Source organism: Ranitomeya variabilis, unplaced genomic scaffold (genome assembly GCF_051348905.1).
Source record: "Ranitomeya variabilis isolate aRanVar5 unplaced genomic scaffold, aRanVar5.hap1 Scaffold_551, whole genome shotgun sequence".
In the NCBI taxonomy this organism is placed as follows: domain Eukaryota; kingdom Metazoa; phylum Chordata; class Amphibia; order Anura; family Dendrobatidae; genus Ranitomeya; species Ranitomeya variabilis.
In genome coordinates this window covers 143,295-151,438 of record NW_027508187.1, presented here as the reverse complement: position 1 = coordinate 151,438, position 8,144 = coordinate 143,295, and the positions used below count along the sequence as shown (strand labels likewise).

At 60.7% G+C, this 8,144-nt stretch overlaps 1 non-coding gene across 1 annotated transcript; it reads left to right on the top strand.

The window, feature by feature from the left end:
- The first annotated feature begins 7,442 nt into the window (after positions 1–7,442).
- On the top strand, positions 7,443–7,596 carry LOC143790783 (5.8S ribosomal RNA). The gene has a single exon (XR_013219854.1). It is a non-coding gene; the product is annotated as a 5.8S ribosomal RNA (ribosomal RNA).
- The last annotated feature ends 548 nt before the right edge of the window (positions 7,597–8,144 follow it).

Genomic DNA, 8,144 nt, shown 5'->3' with positions numbered 1-8,144 from the left:
GAATTTTTGGATGAAAATGCATATTTTCATACTTTGAAAATTTCAGGCGTGTGTCAGACTTCCATGCAGGGGAAACCGCTGGAGGCGTACCGATGACGCTTCCAGGAGCCTGGGGAAGATTTTCTGGAAGAGTCCTTGATACTTTAAAAAAAAAATAACTTAGTGCGTTTTTTGAGAAAATCTCGATTTTGTGAAAAATGTCACAATTCCCCTACTTCCACCCCAGGGGGGCGTCAATATGTTGTAAAGCACCCCAAGGCAGTGACCTAAGTGGGGGTGAAGTTTGCGGGGCGCGGGCGGAAAGTTGAATTTTTGGATGAAAATGCATATTTTCATACTTTGAAAATTTCAGGCGTGTGTCAGACTTCCATGCAGGGGAAACCGCTGGAGGCGTACCGATGACGCTTCCAGGAGCCTGGGGAAGATTTTCTGGAAGAGTCCTTGATACTTTAAAAAAAAAATAACTTAGTGCGTTTTTTGAGAAAATCTCGATTTTGTGAAAAATGTCACATTTCCCCTACTTCCACCCCAGGGGGGCGTCAATATGTTGTAAAGCACCCCAAGGCAGTGACCTAAATGCGGGTGAAGTTTGCGGGGCGCGGGCGGAAAGTTGAATTTTTGGATGAAAATGCATATTTTCATACTTTGAAAATTTCAGGCGTGTGTCAGACTTCCATGCAGGGGAAACCGCTGGAGGCGTACCGATGACGCTTCCAGGAGCCTGGGGAAGATTTTCTGGAAGAGTCCTTGATACTTTAAAAAAAAAATAACTTAGTGCGTTTTTTGAGAAAATCTCGATTTTGTGAAAAATGTCACATTTCCCCTACTTCCACCCCAGGGGGGCGTCAATATGTTGTAAAGCACCCCAAGGCAGTGACCTAAGTGGGGGTGAAGTTTGCGGGGCGCGGGCGGAAAGTTGAATTTTTGGATGAAAATGCATATTTTCATACTTTGAAAATTTCAGGCGTGTGTCAGACTTCCATGCAGGGGAAACCGCTGGAGGCGTACCGATGACGCTTCCAGGAGCCTGGGGAAGATTTTCTGGAAGAGTCCTTGATACTTTAAAAAAAAAATAACTTAGTGCGTTTTTTGAGAAAATCTCGATTTTGTGAAAAATGTCACATTTCCCCTACTTCCACCCCAGGGGGGCGTCAATATGTTGTAAAGCACCCCAAGGCAGTGACCTAAATGCGGGTGAAGTTTGCGGGGCGCGGGCGGAAAGTTGAATTTTTGGATGAAAATGCATATTTTCATACTTTGAAAATTTCAGGCGTGTGTCAGACTTCCATGCAGGGGAAACCGCTGGAGGCGTACCGATGACGCTTCCAGGAGCCTGGGGAAGATTTTCTGGAAGAGTCCTTGATACTTTAAAAAAAAAATAACTTAGTGCGTTTTTTGAGAAAATCTCGATTTTGTGAAAAATGTCACAATTCCCCTACTTCCACCCCAGGGGGGCGTCAATATGTTGTAAAGCACCCCAAGGCAGTGACCTAAGTGGGGGTGAAGTTTGCGGGGCGCGGGCGGAAAGTTGAATTTTTGGATGAAAATGCATATTTTCATACTTTGAAAATTTCAGGCGTGTGTCAGACTTCCATGCAGGGGAAACCGCTGGAGGCGTACCGATGACGCTTCCAGGAGCCTGGGGAAGATTTTCTGGAAGAGTCCTTGATACTTTAAAAAAAAAATAACTTAGTGCGTTTTTTGAGAAAATCTCGATTTTGTGAAAAATGTCACATTTCCCCTACTTCCACCCCAGGGGGGCGTCAATATGTTGTAAAGCACCCCAAGGCAGTGACCTAAATGCGGGTGAAGTTTGCGGGGCGCGGGCGGAAAGTTGAATTTTTGGATGAAAATGCATATTTTCATACTTTGAAAATTTCAGGCGTGTGTCAGACTTCCATGCAGGGGAAACCGCTGGAGGCGTACCGATGACGCTTCCAGGAGCCTGGGGAAGATTTTCTGGAAGAGTCCTTGATACTTTAAAAAAAAAATAACTTAGTGCGTTTTTTGAGAAAATCTCGATTTTGTGAAAAATGTCACATTTCCCCTACTTCCACCCCAGGGGGGCGTCAATATGTTGTAAAGCACCCCAAGGCAGTGACCTAAGTGGGGGTGAAGTTTGCGGGGCGCGGGCGGAAAGTTGAATTTTTGGATGAAAATGCATATTTTCATACTTTGAAAATTTCAGGCGTGTGTCAGACTTCCATGCAGGGGAAACCGCTGGAGGCGTACCGATGACGCTTCCAGGAGCCTGGGGAAGATTTTCTGGAAGAGTCCTTGATACTTTAAAAAAAAAATAACTTAGTGCGTTTTTTGAGAAAATCTCGATTTTGTGAAAAATGTCACATTTCCCCTACTTCCACCCCAGGGGGGCGTCAATATGTTGTAAAGCACCCCAAGGCAGTGACCTAAGTGGGGGTGAAGTTTGCAGGGCGCGGGCGGAAAGTTGAATTTTTGAGAAAATCCACATTTGAGAACAAACAGAGAGCTCAAAACTTTGAAAAACGTCAGACCGCTGTCAGACTTCCAGGCGGGGGAAAGCTCTGAGGTTGTACCGAGGACACTTCCATGGCCCCCGGATTGATTTTCAAGAAAGAGTCCTTGGGACTTTGAAATTTTCCGGCGAGCTGTTTTTGGCTTCCGGGAGCCGTAGAACTTTGGGAAATCGATTCCGCTCACCGGTTCAGGGTGTTTCGAGCTAGTCCAGGTCCCAGCCACGCCGCCTGGCCTCCAAATTTCGCAAATTCGAAAAAAAAAAAAATAGAACCGGAATGAGGAAATTTCTGGCCGCCGGATCCGCCGCACGGCTCCAGGAGGTCGGACACTTTTTGACTTTGTTCCCTTAAAGTGGGGGTCGGTGTCTCACCATGCAAATACCCAGTTTTGCACACCAGCTGCAGGATATAGGAGAGAGAGGTACCTCTCGGCCCCGACCAAAATCCGTTGTTTTCGTGGTTCCTCGACTCGGGTAGGCGGTTTGGCGAGTACCCCCCTTTTGCATGGAAGTTCGCACTCGCGCCGAGACCAGGCTTCCGCGGCTCCAGGGGGACTTTTGCCGGTTGTCCGTCCCGAGTCCGAGACGCGTTTCCTGGGTCGCCCGAGCCCGAACGGACCCTCCCCACGTGGGTTCCTGTCCTCTGAGGGCGACGGTCGTCAGAAGGGGGGCAGATCCAGAGTCCTCGTCCGCAGGAGGGCTCTGGGAGGGCGGATCGCTCCTTCTGACTTTGTCCCCTCGGAGCGGGCTCGGCGTTTCTCTGTGTCGGATGTCTCCCGCTTCCGCGCCAACGGGGAGACCTATGAGAGAATCGCACCGCGACCCGGCTTCCGTCTCGAGGGCGCCCGGAGCGCGCCGGACACTCGCTTCCAGGACTCCAGGGGCACGTTTCTTCCCCGTCTCCCCCGAGGGGAAGAACGGAGGCAGGGGTTCCACCCGAGCCCCTGCCCTTTCTTCCGATCGATCTGGCTCAGCGCTCCCGGGTGGGGAGGTGGTGCCGCTCGCTCGGCCCGGGCTTTGGAGCCCGCGTCGGTTTACGGCGGGCGGTCTCCTTCCTCTGTTACCCCCCCCGGGTTTCAGGCACTCGTCCTTGGGCGCGCACGCCGGCGGTCGCCCTCCCGTCTACGGACGGAGGCGGCCGAGCTGTGGGGAGTTTGACCCGAACCGTGGTACGGCAGCGGTCCGACGACCCGCACGGGCGAACGGAGGGGCGCCCACCCACCTCGGCGTGGGGGCCCGCCGTCCGAATCGCTCCCCGCGCGGGGCAGCACAACGATCTTCTCCGAGGGCGGCCCTTTGACTTCCAGATGCGCAGCTCGTCCGCGGAGGCCCGCGCCGCACCCCAGCGTCCGAAGGGCGGCCTCCGCGGTGGGCATCGGCGAGAGCGGCGGCGGTGGGTGGCGCTTCCACGCCACCGCCGAGCTCCGCGTTTTCCAGTCTTTTCCCGAGCCCCTACGATAGTGGGGGGATGACAGACGTGCGGGGAGGCGGGCGAGTGGGTTCTCACCGTGCGGTGTGCCCCGCGGCCGAACGCCGTCGCCTTCCCCTCGTCCGCCGTCCTCCGAGGCGGCTCGGCAGGGAGCGCGAGAGCGAGAGGGAGAGCGAGAGAGAGAGACCAAGCGGACGCCCCGGAGCGAGAAGGGAGGATGGAGAAGGAAAGACGAATCGAAGGGGGGGCACGAGTTTGGCGAAGGGAGTACCCGGCGTATTGCCGCACCGGACTTCGTCTGTTCTCAACAGTCGAGACACGGCTTCGGGGGGAGACGCCGCTCGGTCGGTCACCTTTGAGGTTACGGGCAAGAGCCCGGGACAAGGGACTACGCCGGAGGGCGACGCCGACACGGCCAGGCCGACCATGCCCCGCGCTTGACCTCCGGGTCGCTGGGGCTTGTGCTGGAGCCGCGGCGGACCCCGACGGCCAGCCCCCCTCTCCCACTCCTCGCGCCCGTCCGCCGGTGGGTCGAGGACCCCCCGCGGTGGAGGCAGGTCTAAGCCAGACGGCGGCGCCGCACAGGCCCCCCACGCCCTGGCCCCTCTCCCCAGCAGCGACTCAGTGCGTCGCCCCGGGAGCGGTGGGTCACGAGGCAGGGCGGCCGTGGCGTCCTCCGGAGGCCAGTCACCTCGACCTTCCCGCGCAAGGGGTGGTCTTTCGCGACAGATGCCCTCCGTTCGGGAGGCCGGGTCTAAGCCAGACGGCGGCGCCGCGCAGGCCCCCCACGCCCTGGCCCCTCTCCCCAGCAGCGACTCTGTGTGTCGCCCCGGGAGCGGTGGGTCACGAGGCGGGGCGGCCGTGGCGTCCTCCGCGGGCCAGTCACCTCGCCCTCTCCGTGCAAGGTGGGTATTTTCCAGACGCCCTCCGCATCGGTGGCTTTGCGCGCCGTACAGCGTGCACGATCTCCTGGCGGCACTGCACTCGCCGTTCAGGCTCCTTTTTCCTGTGGGTTACGCCCCCGTGATGCCGCCTACCGGCACGGACGACGACGACAAGATGCGCAGCTTGTCCGCGGAGGCCCGCGCCGCACCCCAGCGTCCGAAGGGCAGCCTCCGCGGTGGGCATCGGCGAGAGCGGCGGCAGTGGGTGGCGCTTCCACGCCACCGCTGAGCTCCGCGTTTTCCAGTCTTTTCCCGAGCCCCTACGATAGTGGGGGGATGACAGACGTGCGGGGAGGCGGGCGAGTGGGTTCTCACCGTGCGGTGTGCCCCGCGGCCGAACGCCGTCGCCTTCCCCTCGTCCGCCGTCCTCCGAGGCGGCTCGGCAGGGAGCGCGAGAGCGAGAGAGAGACCAAGCGGACGCCCCGGAGCGAGAATGGAGGATGGAGAAGGAAAGACGAATCGAAGGGGGGGGCACGAGTTTGGCGAAGGGAGTACCCGGCGTATTGCCGCACCGGACTTCGTCTGTTCTCAACAGTCGAGACACGGCTTCGGGGGGAGACGCCGCTTGGTCGGTCACCTTTGAGGTTACGGGCAAGAGCCCGGGACAAGGGACTACGCTGGAGGGCGACGCCGACACGGCCAGGCCGACCATGCCCCGCGCTTGACCTCCGGGTCGCTGGGGCTTGTGCTGGAGCCGCGGCGGACCCCGACGGCCAGCCCCCCTCTCCCACTCCTCGCGCCCGTCCGCCGGTGGGTCGAGGACCCCCCGCGGTGGAGGCAGGTCTAAGCCAGACGGTGGCGCCGCACAGGCCCCCCACGCCCTGGCCCCTCTCCCCAGCAGCGACTCTGTGCGTCGCCCCGGGAGCGGTGGGTCACGAGGCAGGGCGGCCGTGGCGTCCTCCGGAGGCCAGTCACCTCGACCTTCCCGCGCAAGGGGTGGTCTTTCGCGACAGATGCCCTCCGTTCGGGAGGCCGGGTCTAAGCCAGACGGCGGCGCCGCGCAGGCCCCCCCACGCCCTGGCCCCTCTCCCCAGCAGCGACTCTGTGTGTCGCCCCGGGAGCGGTGGGTCACGAGGCGGGGCGGCCGTGGCGTCCTCCGCGGGCCAGTCACCTCGCCCTCTCCGTGCAAGGTGGGTATTTTCCAGACGCCCTCCGCATCGGTGGCTTTGCGCGCCGTACAGCGTGCACGATCTCCTGGCGGCACTGCACTCGCCGTTCAGGCTCCTTTTTCCCGTGGGTTACGCCCCCGTGATGCCGCCTACCGGCACGGACGACGACGACGATGAGGATTTCCCTTCCTCCGGGCGCCCTTCCCGCTGCGGGGCTTCCTCCGGCCTCTCTTCCTCGCTCTCCCCCTCCGGGTCCGCTCCCTCGCCTCAACGCGGTCCAGTCGTGTTGGGGAGCTACCTGGTTGATCCTGCCAGTAGCATATGCTTGTCTCAAAGATTAAGCCATGCACGTGTAAGTGGTTCTCCTTCCGCTTTGCCAGGGCGCTCTGCAGGGCGGGGGTGTCGAGGGCACGCGAGGACAGCGGGCGGGCGACGTCGGGAGGGTGCGGGGAGCCCCTCTCGCTCCGTCGCCCAGGAAAAAGACGCCCGGCCTCGCGCCGATGATTGTTGCCCTGACGCTGCCTGCCGAGGAAAAACAGGAAGCCCCCCGTGCACGCGAAAGGCCGTCCCGGGTACCATTCTCCTGTGCGCTCACGTACCCCTCCCCGGGGTATGTGGGTCTGGGTGGTAGGTCGAGAAGCCTCGAGCCCTCCTTCGTTCTCCTCCCTGCTGGAGGGAGGGGCGGGGAGGCCGAGCGCCCGGGGCAACAGGGCCGAGATTTGAAAACAACCCATTCTTTTGCGGCCGGCCGAACTGAGAGTGAAAAGGGGGTGCCTCCGAGCGTCCCCACAACCACAAAGTGCGACACTTAATAGTGGATCACTCTGTTCGTTGACTATCTAGAGGTTTGACTATCTAGAGGAAGCAAAAGTCGCACCAATGTTTCCCTAGATGAACCTGCGGAAGGATCATTAATGGGCGAGTGAAAAATACCGATGAGGCGAGGATCAGGAAGCTGAGGCCAGCCATCCGCCAAATCCCCGCAGGGTACCGAACGTGATGGGGGCGGTGGTGGGTCTCCTTCCGCTTCGCCAGGGCGCTCCGCAGGGCGGGGGCGTCGAGGGCACGCGAGGACAGCGGGCGGGCGACGTCGGGAGGGCGCGGGGAGCCCCTCTCGCTCCGTCGCCCGAGAAAGACGCCCGGCCTCGCGCCGACGATTTTGCCCTGCCGCCACCTGCCGAGGAAAAACAGAAGCCCCCCGCACGCGAAAGGCCGTCCCGGGTACCATTCTCCCGTGCGCTCGCGCACCCCCCTCCCCGGGGTACGCGGGTCCGGGCGGTAGGTCGAGAAGCCTCGAGCCCTCCTTCGTTCTCCTCCCCGCCGGAGGGAGGGACGTGGGAGGCCGAGCGCCCGGGGCAACAGGGCCGAGATGGAAAACCCCTTTCGACGCACCCCAGTCTTTTGCGGCCGGCCGACACGAGAGTGAAAGAGGGGGCGCCTCCGAGCGTCCCAGACCCAGAAAGCGCGACTCTTAACGGTGGATCACTCGGCTCGCGCGTCGATGAAGAACGCAGCTAGCTGCGAGAATTAGTGTGAATTGCAGGACACATTGATCATCGACACTTCGAACGCACCTTGCGGCCCCGGGTTGCTCCCGGGGCTACGCCTGTCTGAGGGTCGATCGCCTCCGTGGCGCGGCTGGGGTCCCGTCGCAAGGGTGACATCGAGGGAGGCCCGAGGCTCCGCGCCCCGACGCCCTCCCCTCCTTTCTCCCCTTACGTCCCCCCAAGGCCAGACCCACCCGCCCTGGGCCCACCCGATGGGGTTCACCCTCCGTCACTCCCCCCCAGGAGCGTGCCGCGAGGCTGTCTGTGGAGACACAGGGCTGCCTCCGGCGACGAGAGGGCGAAGACCGAAGGTGGGCGCCGGACCTCCCCCTACCTACGGGCGGCGTGGACGGGCAGCGCGCGGCGCCCGGCGGCTCGTCCGCCGGCGCCCGGACTCGACTAAAGACCTCAGATCAGACGTGGCGACCCGCTGAATTTAAGCATATTACTAAGCGGAGGAAAAGAAACTAACCAGGATTCCCTCAGTAACGGCGAGTGAAGAGGGAAGAGCCCAGCGCCGAATCCCCGTCCGCCCGGCGGGCGTCGGGAAATGTGGCGTACGGGAGACCGGACCACCCCGACGTCGCTCGGGGGCCCGAGTCCTTCTAATAGTGGCCCCAG